This window comes from Marmota flaviventris, chromosome 19, assembly GCF_047511675.1.
Source record: "Marmota flaviventris isolate mMarFla1 chromosome 19, mMarFla1.hap1, whole genome shotgun sequence".
Classification (NCBI taxonomy): Eukaryota; Metazoa; Chordata; class Mammalia; order Rodentia; family Sciuridae; genus Marmota; species Marmota flaviventris.
This window is the reverse complement of record NC_092516.1, coordinates 36,281,314-36,299,899: the sequence shown is the minus strand read 5'-3', so window position 1 is coordinate 36,299,899 and position 18,586 is coordinate 36,281,314. Positions and strand designations below refer to the sequence as shown.

Below are 18,586 nucleotides of genomic sequence, written 5' to 3'. Positions count from 1 at the left end.
CTGCCATTGTCCCATTGTATGCTAAGACATCAGCAGTGTTACCCAGCATTGCTTTGCACTAATAGCAAAAATGTCCACACAATGAAAAGTGAAAATAACATAAAATAGCCAGAATGATTATGAAAATACTTTTGACCTCACAGACCCTGTGAAGGACCTATGGGGACCCCTAGAGATCTTCAGACCACATTTTGAGGACCAATACTTTACGTCAGTGAGAATGAATGATCACATGCAGCTCCAAGGGATGAATTTAAAATCAAAATGCTGAGTGAAAGATGGCGGGCATAAAGGATTACATATTGTATGAGTCCATTGGTGGGTTTCAGGACACACTGCCCCAGTACATGACAACTTGAAATTTGAGAAACGCTAGAAGCAGAGATATCACTCTTGCCTATTCTCTCGTAAAGCAGGTCAAAGAACTTTCTATGAGGGGTGCAACCCTTATACTGGAGGAAAGGTGTCGAAGACATAGAGGCACTAGGAAAATTCTGAGCAAACAGGCCTTGGTGTATTTCCCAGGTTTATTAACATTAGATCACATACTTTTTTGTCCTCCGATCACATTTATCCACAACTGTTCCCTCTCCATCAAACTTAAGCATAAAAATGCACCAGTTTACCTGTTTCTTTGGGTCATTTCTGAAGGCTCAATGTCATGTAAAACTAACTAAATTCCTAGGGTTGGTTTGTTTCTGACCAATCTGTCCTATTATAGGGGCCTTAGCCATGGAACTAGTGACCTATCTATGGTTTAACTAACCAAAGAAATGAAAAACTGTGCTCTATTTGTATACTATGAATTGAAATGCATTCTGCTGTCTTATAGAACAAATTAATTAATTAATTAACTAATTTTAAAAATAAAAACACAAAACAAAATAACTAAGGTATATATGGGGCAAACATCTCCAACTCAGGATCTCCCAGGGTCTTCACTTCCCAAATGGGAGCTCCATCTGTGCTCTGGTTCCATGGAAAAGACAACCCCATCTGTCTAGTTCCCCAAGTTAGAACATTCATCCCCTCTGCTAACCACTCAAAGCCCTCAGAGTCCCGCTTAGGAAATAGCTGGTGAAACCAAAGCAGCACAGTCCTCATAGTGACCTTGCACTGAATTAGTCTCCCACAACCCCCCCACCTTCTTGCTTGTGGTTCTCAAGAATAATCACAGAAAGTTCTTGAATGAAACATCTGATCAAAATTGCCTGGACTCTCTTCCAGTTCTTCCAAGAGCAGAATGTCCACAACCAGATTTCAGCCCTGTGACGCTCATCATCCCTGGGGTATAAACTCAGGGCAGGCACTTTCTGGAGTCCCTCAGCTGCAGCGCAAGTGAGACACATGTAGACAAGACTCCATCTGTCTTTGGCAGCTTTCCTGTGCCTTGGGGAACTGGTCTATCATGAAACCTAGGCTTCTGCTGTCCCTAGCTGCCTATGTGTATGTAATAAGTTTGCTTCACTTGACTTCTTACATGCAAATATTCTGTCTCACCAGACTTGTAGGTAGAAACTGGCACAGTCCAAGGTACCATGAGCCAAGGAGTTTAAAGTTCTCTCCTGGGATTGCTATGGGTGCAAAGTGAACTTGTTTAACACCCAGCCAAAGCATCCCAGAACATCTCTCTGGTCATCTCTCTGGATTTCTGCCCTCTTTGGGATCTCAGCCCAGCAAGGACTCTGGCCAGGACCAAAGGACTCTAACTTGTTATCTCTTTGATGACTTTGAGAGATTGTTTTATTTATGTGAAGTCCAGATTATTTTCTTCATTTGCCTAAACTACCTCTGCTATTATTAAATGGATTTCTCCTAAGTCTGCCCACCTCCACTGGCTTCTCACCCTTCCATGGCACTTCCAGATTCACTTTCCAGTTTGCACCTGGAATAAAGTGCACATTTCTTAGCCTGCTGCTTGAATCTTTTGGTGATTTGGTTTCAGCCTTTTCTCTTGCCTTGCTTACCATCTCCAGCTTTTACTTTAGCAGCTTAGAGATCTTCTGCATGCTATGTCCCCTCTCATCCTCAAGCCTTTGCTTTTGGGCATCCTTCCCACGCTCTTTCACCCTCTGCCCTCACTCCCCCAGCCCAATCTCCTTACCTAATACAATGCTGCTCATCTCTGAAGAATTTGCTCAAGGGCAGCCTCACTATGTTGCAGAACCATCCCCAGGTATCACTAATCACCACTTTCTATGTGTCCCCCCAATCTCATATTGAAGCTAATATGTTCAGAATCACGCATTACAATGTTTACTAACAAAGATTTTCCTATTTTTTCACTTGATTAACACTGCTACTTGCCTATATCAGTTTGCCAGTGCTGCCATAGCAAAGTACCACCAACTGGGTGGCTTCAACTACAGAGATTTGTTGTATCAATTCTGGAGGCTCCAATTCCAAGATCAAGGTGTCTGCAGGGTTTGTTTCTTCTGAGGACTCTTTCTTTGGCTTCCAGATGGCCATCTTCTCCCTGTGTCCTCACATGGTCAACCTTCTGTGTGTCCTCATCTTTTCTTCTTTTAAACATATGGATCCTACTGGATTAGGATCTACCTTAATGACCTCATTACAATTTTATCACCTCTCTAAAAACCCTATCTATGAATTCTATCACAATCTGGGGTACTGAGGGTTAGGAGTTTCCCAAACAAACAACTTGAGATCAGCTCCTAACATTGCCCGACTAAGAATTGACATTACGGGTATTATTAGAGATAATGCACATTATTCCCATAGCAACGAAAAAGCAGGACATCAGACACTGGCATTAAATACAAGCAAACATGTAAAGAAAACTATTTCAGCATCTTTGAGGTCCCTTCCTGGTTTTCAAGGTGAATAGGATCATGGTGACCATTCTGCAGAGCTTCTTACAGACAGGCAAAGCCTCTGGGCCACAGGTTCACAGTTTTCTCTTGAAAAAGCAGTTCACTATTCTAGCAACCAAACCCCGCACATGGGAATCTTCCTGTCAAGGCTCACTGAGTACCAGTGTAGAGGCTTCTGTCCTTCAAGTTTCCACTTCTTCTTCTATAATATCAGTAGCCAACAAGCAGTAAAATTCCCAAGATCACAGTCAAGACAACAAGCTCCAATGACCTCTCTTAATCCCTCCATCTGCTAGCTGATAGTATATGTAAAAAATTCCTTTTTTTTTTTTTTTTTTTGCAGTTCTGGTGATTGATCCAGGGGTGCTCTAGCCCTAAGCTACATCCCCAGCCCTTTATTTTTTAGACAAGGCCTCACTAAGTTACTGAGGCTGGCTTCAAACTTGTCAGCCTCCTGCCTCAACCTCTCAAGTTGCTGGAATAACAGGTGTGCACCATCGTGCCAGTACTTCTCCAGTTCAGTTCTTAATCTTTTTTTCTTTCTTTTTTTTTTTTTTTAAAAAACTTCCTGGCCTTAAATTCCAGGATAATCCAGAGTTGAGGTTTCGATGGGATCATGTGTAACTGCTGAATCTCAGGACAAAGTTGAAGCTCCAAAACTTGCTAAAATCTGTTGAGCCTGTTAGCTAGCTACTTCAGGGGGCTTGAGCATGATCTGGCTCATCTCCAAGGTGGAAACCACTAAGTATCTGGCATTATCTTGTCCTCCAGATGGGGATACAGGACCAGACCCTGCTGAGTCTACAACCCACTAAAACCTGTCTGAGGACCTAATTTCCAGCTCATTTGTTCTGTGTGTGTGTGTGCGCGCGCGTGTGTATCTTTATTTTATTTATTTATTTATTTGTACTCGGTGCTGGGGAACAAGCCCAGGGCCTCGCACATGCTAGGTGAGCGCTCTACCGCTGAGCCACAACCCCAGCTCGAGCTCATTTGGTTTTTTTTGGAGCTCAACCAGGAATTCTCAGTCAGATCTTACACCAGCATCTCTTTGAGTGGTTTGCAGCTTTGTTATTTTTACTATACTTATTTAACAAATATTTATTAAGTGCCTTCCATGTCCCAAGCATTGTGCTGGGCACTCAGAGAAGAGCAAAGAGAAAAGAGGAAAAGAAAAAAAAAAAAAAAACAGACCCAGTCCTTGTCCTCACATGTAGAAGAGAGGATTAATTGAATAATCACACTAATACGTATATGATTACAAAATGTAAATTGCTATGAAGGGAAGTTTCAAAGGGGAAACTGATGTAGCCCAAATTGTCAGAGAAGGTTTCTATAAGAACAAATAGCATTTGATCTTATAGCTGAATGACAATAGGCAAAGAGTAGGTACTCAAGGTGCATACCCCTGTTGGACAGTCCAGGAAACCCTGCACAGTACTGCCAACACACTGGCAGAGAAGCCGAGGTCAACATCAAATTTGAAATAATTAAAGTGGATTTAAAACTATTTTTACAATGCAGACAATGAAGTGTGTTGTTGTAGGCAACGATACTGTTGGTAAAATACACCTCCTGACAGCCTACACAACAAGCAAATTTCCATCTGAATCTGTATCGATTGTTTTTGACAACTATGCAGTCACAGTTTTGATTGGTGGGAGAGCCATACACTCTTGGCCTTTTTGATACCACAGGGCAAGAGGATTATGACAGATTGCAGCTGCTGAGTTAACCACAAACAGATGTATTTCCTGATCTGTTTTTCAGTGGTCTCTCTCTCTCCATCCTTGTTTGAAAATGTGAAAGAAAAGTGGGTCCCTGAAATAACTCACCCACTGGCCCCAAAAGCTATTTTCTTGTTCATTGGGACCCAAATTAATTTCAGAGATAACCCCTCTACTCTTGAGTAACTTGCCAAGAACAAAGAAAAGCCTATCACTCCAGAGCTTGGCCTATGATCTGAAAGCTGTCAAATATCTGGAGTGTTCTGCACACACACAGAAAGGTCTAAAGAATGTGTTTGATGAAGCAATATTGGCTGCCCTGGAGCCTTCAGAATCAAACGGCCACAGATGTGTGCTGCTAAGAACACCTTTCTCTACAGCTGGTGTCGGCAGCATACAAAAGCAATGTTTAAATCAAATTTAAGATTAAAATTCGTTAATTTTAATTAATTAAACAAATTAATTAAAATTCGTTTCTGCGATAATGACAAATGGCTTGCACCTACCCACATGCACTGACGGGAGACAAGGCCCATAGGTATGCACACCCTCCATACCATATATTTGTGTATTGTCAGAAAAGTGATCAGTACTAGTTTTTATGTAGTTGTTTAAAAAAAAAAAAAAAACACCACTTTTGTTGTTGTTGTTGTTTAAAAGCAACGCATGCTTGTGATGACTTTGGGACAGACTAATTTGTCCCAAAGGGTTCCAACCTGGAGAGTAATCTGGGACATCTGTCTTCTTCTCCTTCTCCTTCTCTTTCTTTTTAGGGGGAGGGAGGGGATTGTGGGTGGGGACTGTTTTTTTAGTCTTGTTTTATTAATTCATTAACAAATGGTCAGCCCTTAGGTGAGGAGGACAGATTGATTCCACATTCCATTTCCTAGATCTAGTTTAGAAAATGTGTTCCCCACCTGGTGCTCTTAAGAAGGAGTATTGTAAATGCATCATTTAATACTAAACTCCCTTTTGAAAGTTGCCTCTTCTCTCCACCCTTGAGTATATCCAGTATTTGGTGAAACTCATGCAGGCTGGTGGCAGCCGTCTCGCCCCTTCTCTTGACTAGGATGCTCTCTATATGTGACTTTCAAGGAAATTTGTTTGCCATTTCCTAGTTTTGGGGGGGACGACAGGGATTAATTTCTAACTTCTTTCACTGATAAATGAAGGAAAGTATTGCACTTTTTGAAATGCACCAAATGGATTGAGCTTGTAATTAGAGAGTAATTTTTCACTGTCAGTCATTGTCTTATATACTTAGCATAGATTTGCAACTCAGATCTATGTGTGGTGTTCCTAGAACCCAAGTGCAGACCTCACAAACAGGGAAACTATGAGGAGTGATGCTACAAGGCAAGATACTTGCTGACTGGAATCCTTATAGATCTGAGGATATAGACCTGCTTCCTTAAGAAGCTGGGGTTTGGGCTGGGGTTGTGGCTCAGTGGTAGAGCATCGCCTAGCATGTGCAAGGAACTGAGTTTGATCCTCAGCACCATGTATAAATAAAAAAAAAGAATAAGAAGCTGGGGGTGTCCAGGCATGGTGGCACATGCCCTGTAATCCCAGAGGTTGGGGAGGCTGAGGCAGGAGGATCACAAGTTCAAATCCAGCCTCAGCAAAAGTAAGGTGCTAAGCAACTCAGTGAGATCCTGTCTCTAAATAAAATACAAAATAGGGCTGGGGATGTGACAGATCAGTTATCGAGTGCCCCTGTGTTCAATTCCTAGTACCAAAAAAAAAAAAAAGAAGAAGAAGAAGAAGCTGAGGGTGGGGGTAGGGAGAATACTTGCCAACATGAGGATCAGTCAGGGGAATTCCTTTATTTCTGTATTGCATCAGAAAAGTGAATAGATGAGATTCTCTAGTTTAATAAAAATCATGGAAAAATTCTTGTGGAGACTCTTCATAAGTGTTAAAAGGGATTTTTGCAGCTTATTTTGGTTGCAATTTCCAGTTTTCAAAAAAGTTGAGGTAATCTTTTCCACATTCCCCAAACCCTAAATTTTGTAGATTCAGTAGTGTTGACCTGCTTTCTTATGTCTCAATTATATGCATTCTTTTCCAATGTATTAAGCAAACAAAAACCCTTCAAAACAAATGAATGAACAACAATGACAAAAAAGAAGAATAGGTACTCAAACACCTGATTCTTCCCCTTTCCTAAGCTTCCTTTTTAAATTTGGATGTCCTGTTAGTCTTTTTTATTGCACCTACTACAATGAAATATCTGAGGCAGGTTAACTTTACAAATACAAGAGGTTTATTTGACTCATAGCTTTGGAGGCTGGAAGTCCAAACTGCGCACGGCACAGGCTCTATAAGGGACCTCTTCTTGGCTAGGATCACCTCATGGCAGATGGCATTGGCAGGAACACGCGTGAAAAGAAGAAATTACACTGCCAAACAGAAAACTAGAGAAACTGGGTGGGATTTTTATTTAACCCTCTCTCAGAACTAACTAACCCCTTCCAAGGGCTTGCCTCCAAATAATCTAAGGACCTCCCCACTAGCCCCTCTTATTCAAGGGCCCACTACCTCCCCAATAAAGTGACCCTGGGGACCAAGCTCCTAACACTGAAACCATATTCCAGACAGAGGTGGAAAAGGTAGAAGAATAAGTGATGAGCAAGTAAAACAGAAATTGGGGACTGGAGATTGGAAAACCTCCTGGGTTTTAGAGCAGAATCTGTCATGGACAGCTGTGTGACCATGGCAGGCTGCTTGCCCTCTGTTTTCTACCCACTTGTAACACTTTGAGATTGGATCAGCACAGGGGTTTTTCTGAAGCAGGTCTATCTACCACTGGTGTTGAGCAGGATCATTCTAACTGAAGCACGTCTGCATTTTGGTGGTTGTCTATTTTACTGCAAATGCAAATAATACAAGTACCATGTAAAGTCCGGGATTTCAAAAACATGAGTGCTCAGTATGAGGTTAAGGTCAGCAGAGCGGATACTTCCATTCCCTGTGCTGGTGAAAGAGCAGGGATGAGTATTGTCCCCCGACAGTGAGCAGCTACAAAACTGAACAGACACATGAAACTCCAGTTTCAGACAATGGACAGCACGTAGATCAGGACTGGAGCCAGACAAGCAGAGAACAAATGAGGTGGGGCATATCATCTCCACAGCTTCCTGCCTAGAAGCAATTTCCGGACTAGAGGCACAACCAGGGAAAACCTAATCAGAGCCCAGAAGCCTAATAAGTAGAGTAGACAGAGATTAGCATTAAGGGAGGCTGAGGCAGCTGGAAGGTACAGGACATTGATTCTTGGAAAGGCCAAAATTGTGGAGTTTACATTACATGTGGAAATGAAAGCAAAAAAAAAAAAATGGTGGTGTGGAAGTATATTCTTGTAAAGGTCTCAGCTTATACATAAAGTAGTATAACATTGTTTAAAGATGGGTTGCAATACGGAAAAGCTTTGTGTTACCAACTCTAGTTAAATCTTTAAAATACGAATACAAAGAATAATAGCTAATAAGGTGTTAGTAGAGATAAGATGGAAATCTCAAAATTAATTAAATCCAATAAAGGCAGGAAAAGAGTAGAGAAGGTAAAAGAATAGAAGGGTCAAATAGGAAACAAATAGTAGGATATTAGGCTTAGACACAACCATATCAATAATTATATTAAATCAAAATGGTCTAAACATTTTAATTAAATGACACAGATTGTGAGATTTGATAAAAATGCAAGGCCCAGCTATATGCATATTGACAAATCTACAATTACAGTTGGAGACTTCAAGACTCCTCTCTCAATAATTGCCAACACAGGGAACAGAAAATCACTAAGAATGTAGAAGGTTTGATGCGGCTGATGGATATAGAATACTCACTGAAGAATAACAGAATACCCGTTCTTTCCAAATGCACATGAATAATTCACTAAAATAGACCAAATGCTTAGCTACATAACAAGTCTCCCTAATTTTCTCAATGTGACAGCAGACAGTGTGTGTTCTCTAGCCACAAAGGAATTAAATTAGAAACCAATAAGAGAAAGCTCTCTAGAAAACTCCAAATAATAAGAAAATTAAGAACACATTCTGAAGAATTATTGGATCAACCAAGAAATCACAAAAGAAATAAGAAAATACTTTGTATCAAATGGAAATTTAAAACTATATATATATATATAGTTTTATACATATATATGTGTGTGTGTGTGTGTGTTTGTATATATATATATATATATATATATATATATATATATATATATATATATAAATTAAAAACCTCTCCTCTTCAAAAGACATCATTGAGAAAATAAAAATGTAAGAAAATAAAAAGGCTAGGGGTATAGCTCAGTGGTAGAGCACTTGCCTAGTGTGCGTGAGGCCCTGAGTTCCATCCCCAGCACTGCAAAACAAAAAACAAACAAAATGAACACACAAACCAAACAGAGATTGAGAGAAAATATATACACTACTTAAGAATTTAAGCTTGGGCTGGGGATACAGCTCAGCTGGTAGAGTGCTTTCCTCGAATGCACAAGGCCCTGGGCTCAATCCCCAGCACCAAAAAAAAAAAAAAAAAACTTAAACTACAGAAAAAGCAATTCTACTCCAAAGTGACAGAAAGCAGATAGCCCAGCACTGAGGATGGGGGTAGTATAGAGATTAGGACAGAGCACAGGGACTATTTTGGGGCAATAGATATGATCTCTATCTTGATTATGGAGGTGGTTACACAGGTTTATAAATTTTTCAAAACTGATAGAAAGGTACACTTAATCTAGGTGCCATATATAAATTGTACTTCAATAACATTGATTTTTTTTCTTCTTTTACAAAAAATGGGCTAGAATGGCAGGAAATTGCTGCTTCTGAAAGCAGCCTGAGTTCAGGAATAATTTCCTCTATGACAAGACCGGCACAGGTTCATCTAGATAAAGAGGATAGCAATACTCTCATAGCTCTTGAGAACAGAACAACAATACACAAATTGGGAATAATGTTAGTTCCTATTTCTGTGATTTTTTTTTTTTTTAGGTCGGCTGCACATTAAACTAAGTGTGATCAGAGAATGAAATCATATCGCAACATGATGACTCATCCAGGTATGTAAATGACAGCCACAGTCTCTGGCAAGCTCCGGGGTGGTGAGTGCTTGTTCCATAATTTTCCGCTACAACTATATAGAATTATAGCCAGATATATGATAGGGGTTTTCAGAGATGGCATTCCATGCCTCAACCCAGGAAAATAGCTTGACATCTCTTATTGACAATAGGTTAATCTGCAAGTTAGATATCATTGGTCCTTCCTGGTTCTTGGTGCTAGTTAACATTAATATAGGGCTGGGATTGTGGCTCAACAGTAGAGCACTCGCCTAGCACAGACGGGACCTGGGTTCAATCCTCAGCACTACATAAAAATAAAGGCATTGTGTTGTATCCATCTACACCTAAAAAAAAATAAATAAATATTTTAAAAAATGTCAACTCCGTGCTTAAAAAAAATTAATATAAACAAAAGACCCTATTGACATAGAACTTCATCTTTACCTTACACTGAACAACATGGAACAAATATCCCTTTGATTTCGACTTATTACAGACTATTTCATTCTTCCTACCAAGAAGCTTATTCCCGCTGGACAAGGTGTCACACACGTGTAATCCCAGCAGCTGAGGCAGGAGGATGGCGATGAAGGGGTTTCCTTCCATTAAAAGCAGTTGATGCTTTTGGAAATGAGGGCTAATTATAAATTTTTCTAATTCAGTAGCTTTTCTTTCACTGAATATTTTTAGAGTTACTTTCTGCTTATGAAAAGCAGGACCTGTTTTCTTCTTTTGGAAGCGGGGAGTAAGTTACCTTTGGAGATAAATGTATTTTAATGAATAACAAGCCAGTCTATGCAATAATATTACTAATAATGTGTATAATTACTAATAATATGCCAAAATTGCTGTGGTCCCACTCAGATGCCTCAAGTTTGGGAAAGTCTGGCCTCTTTGGGCTCTGGTGCTTTGCTCTTATGAGATGGAGAGTGTGGAATCAGCTGTGGCATCTTGATAAGGTGGAACAGGGCCAGTCTGATCACCTGTGTGACTTGATCCTGTTGCTTGTCCATCAAGCCCACCTAATCCCTACAGCACTTTCTGGCCCTTACATCTCAGGACTCAGCCCTCACCTGTTGGTCCTTCCGTGCTTCCCTTACCTTCTCTGTGTGAATTTCGGTGCACAAAATTCCTGAGTATAGATCGTATAACTCTCCTAATTCCCTAGGACTTAATTTAACCTCTTTTCTTGAGCTCCCAATACACGGAGGAATCAGAACCTACATCCCAGGCCACTGAGTGATCTCTGCACCCTGCTTCTTTCCCCCAGGATACGTCTATATTATGCCAGGTGTAGGTAACACCAAGGTGGTAGAGGATATCTGGTACTCAAGACACCTGCCCATAATAGCATCTCACCTAAGTTCAGTACTGATTTCCTCCATGACAAGAACAGCCCAGCTTCATCTAGATCCTGGAGGACCTCAGCAGCCTGGAAAAGAAAGGGAATTAATAAGTCACCTTCCAGTTCATGATACAACTTGATCATTCTCCTTAAACTTACATGTTTTTGAAAAAAATTAATAAATTCAACTTTTTTAAAAAAAATCCTCACATCTGCTCCTCCTCTTTAACAGATGTACCTTCTTACTTCACTTGGAACATAGCTGTCACTCTCAGGGCATAAATTCCTGTACCTCTCCTTAGTGGTCATTTTCTCTTCTGTGTAAGCCATGCCATGTTTCACTGTCCTAGAGTGACATTGCTGCATCCAGACTATTGTTCCTCCCACTTTATTTAAAACAATGCAAAACAAAAACAACAATAATGATAATCACTTGAATCCTGGGAAACATTTGCCATCAGATTCTACCACTCTCCTTCGAATGCATCTATCTGTTGTTCTGCAATGGTTCGAATGTATTCTCCAGGAGTTCATGTGTTGGAGACCTCATCTCTGAATTCCCATGTTGATGGTATTTGGAAGTAGGTCTCTGAAAGATAATTAGGGTTAGAGAAGGTCATGAGGGTGGGAACCTGGGGACTCCCTGAAAGCATTAGTGGCTCTGTAAGAAGAGGAAGAAAGACTCAAAGTTAGCGAACTTGCTGTGTCCCACCATGCAATGCCCTCCACAATGTTACGATACAGCAACAAGGCCCACATGAGATACCAAGCACGCACCAGAACAATGTTTTGGGATATGAGAACTGTGAGACAAACAAAACTCTATTTTTTACAAATTACCCAGACTCTGACAGCTTGTCATAGTAACAGAAAATGAACTAAAGAATGGTAACTCCCTTTCAGTCATTGAAGAGTTTTATAACCTGTCTTGTTGCCCACGCTGTGTCCAATTTTGCCATTTTTCTTGATAAGTTAACATCTTCTTAAATGATCCATCCACACCCAGGCCTCTTAGTTTCTTGTTCCCTCCCTTCAGTGATCTGGATTTCCCCTCTACCAATCAGGCATATCCATCAGAGACCCAAAACAACGGGTTTTCATGGTTACCCACTCATAATCACAACCTATAATACTCTATCATTATCAACATCTGCACTCTCTCCAAAATTTCAATTTCAAGCTTCCCTCTGCCTGCGTTTTGTCTCTCCCGATTCCTTCCTTTGCATTTGAGCAGATGGTTGGAGAAAGATCCTGCCCTTGTTGCCTGGCCTCATGTTAAATTTATGATCACAAAATTCCAGGCTCAGCATACTGACTGCATTCTGCTAGCCATTTCGCCCTCCACTCTTTCTCCCCAAAGTTCCAAAACACTCTCCCTGGTTCCACTCTCAGCTACAGGCCCTTCTTGCTCCACTGAGGTCCAACTCCATTCTTTTAAGTCTTTGAGTAGCTCCAGCACCACCACTCACTTCATTCTCCATGGAATGCTGCCATTGGCTTCTAGCACACCACTACTCTTTTGGTTTTTCTCCTCCTTCAGATCATTCCCCTCCTAGACCCTGGGTTCAACCCCAAGCTGCCTCTGTCTACATTCATTTCCTAGGTATAAACATAACCAGTCACACAGCTTTATATATTATCTCTATGTCAGTGACACCCAATTTTTAAAAATATTTTAAAATTTCTTGACACATAGTGATTGTATACATATACATATATTTTTAGGGTACAATGTGGCATTTCAACATATGTATACATGTAATGATCAGATCAGGGTCATTTATATATCTATTCCCTCAGACATTTATGTTTTTGTGTTGGAAATATTCAAAATCCTCTCTATTAGCTATTTTGAAACACATAATTATTGTAAACCATAGTTACCTGAATGTGCTATAAAATATTAGAAGTTATTCCTCTTATTTAGCTGCACTCCTCTACTTGTTAACCATCTTCTCTCCATCTTTCCCATCCTCTCAACTTTCCAGCCTCTGGGAACCACTATTCAACTCTCTGCGTCTGGGAGATCAATTATTTTAGTTTCTACATTTATATGAGAACATGCAGTATTTATACCCCAATTAAAATTTCTGGCCTCTAAATAGATCTAATTGCCTACTTGAAGGTCTACTTGGCAATTAACATGTCCAAAACATGCTCATTTCAACCTACCCTGAACAAAATATGTTTCTTCCCCATTTTTTAAATATTGTTTTTAGTTGATGGTCACACAGTATCTTTATTTATTTTTATGTGGTGCTGAGGATCGAACCCAGTGCCTCACACATGCGAGGCAAGCACTTTACCACTGAGCTACAGCCCCAGCCCTCTCCCACATTTTTACACATCACTGAGTGGAACCACAATTCACCCAGTTGCACAAACCAAAAACCATATATGATCAACTTTGACTCCTTTCTCTCTCATCCTACTTCTGCTCCATCAAAAATCCTCTCTAGGGGCTGGGGTGGTGGCTCAGTGGTAGAGCGCTTGCCTAGCATGTGTGAGGCACTGGGTTTAATTCTCAGCACCACGTAAACAAATTAAATAAACAAAATAAAGCTATAAAAAATCCTCTCTGCTTAAAAACAAAATCCCTAATCTGACTTTGTCTCAACACCTCCTCCCTAACCATACTGCAGAAGTCACATAGACTTCTGCACTTAGAGTTCTGCAGTAGCTTCCTAATTGGCTTTCCTGCCCCTGTTCCTGCTTCTCTGTAAAGCTTCTACTATCATGTGTAGCTTTTCAAATAGAAACCAAAATGATGTTTGGAAAACAAGGTGATTAACTTAGACCCCTGCTCCCAACTTTCCAGTAGCCTCCCACCACACTTAGAATAAAATTGGGTGGCTGCCACCTCACCAACCCCACTCTCTACACCACCACCACTACCCAATCACTGCACTGCCCTCATATTAGCATTCTTGCTCTTTTCCCAACCTACAGGTCATATTCCCAAGTCAGGGCCTTGGCTTTTTCTATCCCCTCCAAAGGTCACCTGGCTCCCTCCTTTTCTGCTCCAGCGTTCTCTCTGCAGGAAATGCTTCTCCTGACAGCTTTCCTATTCCTTTCTTGGCTTTATTCCTCCACCCCAGTTGTATTTGTCCTTGAATACACCCTGCCTGAGCTGGATTTTAGTTGATTATTAACTTACCAATTAAAACATAAGCTTTGTGAGAACAGGGACCCTCTTTATTGCATTATCCCCAATTCCTAGAACAGGGCTTGGCACACAAGATGCCCTTCGGATATAGGTACGAAGTAGAGTGTATACGTTAGAGGCTCAAAAAAGTGGACAGCCAGTCAATTTCTACGGCCACCTGCCCCTACCCTTTTTAACTCTAAGGCGATAGAGATCCTCTCAAGGTCTCGAGGGTCCCTGTCCCTTTCGTCCTCCCGCCTGATGGGGGAGTCAAGTATATGCAGCGATGAACCAGATGGAGGCCCGGCTAGGCAGACCTCTCTATGGTCTCGTTCCTTGGGTCCCTCCTCCCCCGCACCCAGCTTGCCTCTATGGTTCTTCCTGTCGCTAGTCGGGAGGGGGCGCTGTGCGCAGGCGCGAGGTGACGCTGCGTAGGGGCCGGAAGGAGAGCAGCGGCGGCCTCGGCGGCGGCGACAGAGCTGTTGGCGGCCGCTCGTGGTGACTGAACGTCGCGGTGCGGAGGCCACCTAGTCCGTCTCACGAGCTGGCTGGTTGAGGGGCGAGTAAGTGTCGCCTGCGGGCGAGCGCGGGCCGCTCGGCAGCCCTGTGAGGCGTGCGGCCTCCCAGCCCGGCGCCTCCGCGAAGCCCCGAGTGGGGGCGGGGGCGGCGGCGGGGGCAGGCGCTGAGGGCGCGGGGCCGCCGAGTCCGGGGCGCGGGCTAGGGGCGGGGGCTTGGCGGCGAGGCTGGGTGGCAGAGCCTCCGCCGCCGCTTGGGGAAGTTCCGTGAGCCTGTCCCTCAGCCTGCTGCGCGCAACGGCCACTCTAGAAACCGAGCTTTCTCCGGTGGCCGGTCACGGCCTCTTCCTGGCGCGAGGCCGCCGGGGGAGTGGTGTCCGTGCACCGACTGCGGCCTGGAGAAGCGAAAGGAGAGGGACTGTGACTTTGAACTACAGCCGTGGTGGGGAAGGCTGCCGTTCGTAATCTGGGCGCAAGTTGGCGCCCGGCGCCCACCACGGCGAAGATAGGGTTCCAGTGCAGAGGAGAGCTCCAGCGCAGCCAGCCTTCCCGCGGGCCCTGGGCACGTGCCCGGCGGGCAGCGAGGCCTGTGTGGGAGGTGGCTCCTGAGCTTCGTCTGTCCTCGATGCAAATCCAATAACGAGGACACGGTTTTGAGAAAAAGGAAAAAGGCTTATTGCTTTGCTAGAAAAGAGAAACACAGGGGACGCCTGTCCCAAAGGCTGTGATTTTGCCCATCTGCAGGAACAAGGGGCTTTTCAAGAGGTGACTCAAAGGCCACATTCCACGTGTTCTCTGTCTGGAGTTGTAATTCACTTGTTAATTTGAGAGACAGTTATTTCTGAGGTCTTCTGGCACCATCCCTAAGGTGTAGATAAACCTGTGGTGAGTGTGTGCTCAAGGTCAGATAACTGCCTTGGATGGGAAGAAAGGTGATCCTGTTTCCCCTAAGATCAGGGAGAGGGAGAGGAAGAGAAAGAAACACATCCACATTAAAAATAAATTGCATTGGCAGAGCAGCAAGGGCTATATTCCAAGCATAAAATGGACCACTGTTACACATCCACTGATGATCTGAAACCCTGGGCAATCCAGGGTGCCCGTCCTCCCTGCATGACTGGGGAATTCTGGCTGCAGGTGAAGGACCTTGTAAATCACACCTACACTGAGGTAAGTGCCTGGTAGCAGCTGAGCTGGATACATGGATCCTGCAAAGAGAAGATGCTTTACCCAGTAAGCAAAAAAAGAAGCGGAACAGACCTCAACGGATCAGCAATGCCTTATATTAAGCCGTGGAGTCAGTCAGGAATTGGAGGGACACATTTTCAAGGTAGAAAATGGTGGGAGGATGCAGCAAAGATCAGAGTTTTATAATGTTTTAGCAAGACCATGTTATGGGAGGAGACAACTACTTTTGTTAGATAGAATATCAATTTGAGGGGTAAGGAACACCAAAGTACAAAGACTGGTCCAGTTTCCTGGCAGGCAAGGGTAAATGCAGGTCCCACATAGAAAGGAAGTTGTGGGATTGGTAGGGGGCATGGAGGTTGGATTGAGCTGTTGAATATTGTTGTATTTTGTTTTCTTAAAGGTGATCAGAATTTGTATTACAAAGTTACAATACATTGGGGGGCAGTTTGAAACAATTGGACCCCATTGAGTTTTGGCCTACTGTTTGAGGAATTCATCCAATGATAACTTAATCCAGACACGTTTATAGGGCTGGCAAAGTACCAAAGGGGACCAGGCTGCAAACAGAGCCAGCAATCTTGGGCTAAGTGTGGGTTGGTGAGATTTAGAAGTTGATCAGTTTAAGTTGATGAGTGTGTTAATTTGGGAGTCCAAAGTATATGGCCTCATAAGATCAGTGAGGTGCAAGAGAGTTCTGGTAGGATAGAAATCTTTCTGTATTATCTGTGGTATTTGGGTTCTAAGAATGGTTTGTGAGGCCTGATCTTGGACCCCACCATCATCAGACATACTGAGGTGGGTGTGATAAGTCCAGCATACCCATTGCATATAAATCTCGTGTTGTTTCCCTTGCTCTAGCCCATCCAGTATCACTTGTTTTCTCGAGAGCAGAGAGTTGAGGTGTGTCTGCATGCATAGCAGTTGACATGTTGATAAGTTAGTCAGTGAGAGTTTCCGTGTTTTCTTGTTTAGAAATGCAATGGGTGCATGGTGACTCTCCTAGCAGTATACTGATGAGACGAGCCAGGCCTTGGCCATATTGTTTTAGGCATGTAGATTTTCCTGATGTCCAGTATGAGGCTGTTTGTAAAGTCAAAGATGATATATAGAAAGCACAAAGAGAAAAGGGAGATTTGAGTGGGAGTCAGATCAAGGAATGTTCCTTGAAGCCAGAGTTCCCAGATGAGGTCAAGCATTTGGAAAGGGCAAAGATGAAGGGGTAGTGAATATGATAAATATAATTTGTCTCTGAGAATTATTTTAAAAATGTGGAAGGATGTCTGAGAAAGTGACATCCAGGAGAAGAATCAGCTCCTTCCTTGGAAATAATTGGAAGGCGGGACATGTGTAGTCAGGTGGGGCCTATGGAAATAGATTGATAAGAGGCATTACCAGGAATGAGCTTTAAGTTGCTCAAGTGTACCCAAGAGGGTTGGCCTTCTAATTTGGCTGCAGTTGGGGTAGTCAGAATAATCCTGAAGGGGCCCTTCCACTTTTCTTGTAAGGGGGCTGTAGGTTGTGGGGAAGAAAGGTATACCAGGTCTCCTATAGAAATAAGAGGAGGGGCTTCTGGAGATTGCAACTGGAGAAGATGGGACAGGGCATATTTCCAGAGGGTGGCCCTGAAATGAGCTAGGAGGGGATTCACAACATTTTAAGACTATTTGGTGATTGAGTTTGAATGGTGGGTGGGACAAGGAGTTCAAATGGGCTAATCATGAGAGGTTTCTTGGGGAGAGCTTAGAGTCTGAGAAGGGCTAAAGGGAGGAGCTTACTCCAGTCCAAATGGATTTCTATAGATAGTTTGATTAAGATTGCCTTTAAGGTCCTATTTGTCCTTTCAACTTTTCCTGAAGACTACAGATAATAGGGAATGTGGAAGTGTCATTTTCTATGCAAAAATTTAGCTACTTCTTAGGTAATAGAGGAGATGAATTTGGGACTGAAGGGAGGCAGGTAAACCAAAACGTGGAATTATTTCTTGGAAAAGTAGGGTTGCAACTGTAGAAGCCTTTTTATTGGTAGTTGAAAAGGCCTTGACCCATCCAGTAAAGCTGTGTGCCAAGATTAGGAGATTGGGCTGGGGATGTGGTTCAAGTGGTAGCGCACTCACCTGGCATGCGCAGGGCGCTGGGTTCAATCCTCAACACCACATAAAAATTTTTAAAAAGATATTGTGTCCACCTAAAACTAAAAAATAAATATTAAAAAAAAAAAGATTAGGAGATAGTTAATTTTTCTTACAGGGGGCATTTAGGCAAAATTAAGTTGCCAGTCCATGGCAGGAAGAGCTCCCCTAACTTGATGTGTGGGAAATGGGGGTGGTCTCACATTGAAATTGGGATTAGCTTTGAGACAGGTGGTACAGATTGAGAAATTTATTGGAGATACTATAAATCTAAAGAGGGTGGGTTTAGCATATCTCTTTTAGAGTAAGGTAAAGGAATATCCTTAAATGCTTGAAGTCTTTCTGGGGTTATGGTACAGGTGGTGGGGGTTAAAAGAATGCCTAAATATTACACTTGAGGGGAGCAGAGGTGGATTTTGGATTGAGAGACCCAGCACCCCAGGAGGCCAGGGAATTGAGAGGAATGGTAGTGTGGTGTTTGGAGGGTTCAGTTGAGGGGCTACAGAGCAGGAGTTTGTCCACATACTATATGAGATGGCTGGAGGATAAATTCAAAGTTGCCAGGTTGCATTGGAGAGCCTGGTGGGGCATCAGTCAAGGTGAACTGCTGAGAGGAATTAGTGTCTGG

At 42.6% G+C, this 18,586-nt stretch overlaps 1 protein-coding gene and 1 pseudogene across 2 annotated transcripts in view; both read left to right on the top strand.

The window, feature by feature from the left end:
- Nucleotides 1-4,352: 4,352 nt before the first annotated feature.
- On the top strand, nt 4,353-14,626 carry LOC114078694 (cell division control protein 42 homolog pseudogene; annotated as a pseudogene).
- Nucleotides 14,551-18,586, top strand: part of Rnf216 (ring finger protein 216) — a 136,934-nt gene continuing 132,898 nt past the window's right edge. For both annotated transcript variants that reach the window (XM_027956219.2, XM_027956218.2), the window contains exon 1: nt 14,551-14,687. The gene's annotated coding sequence lies outside the window, so the exon portion shown is untranslated. The remainder of the gene's footprint in view (nt 14,688-18,586) is intronic.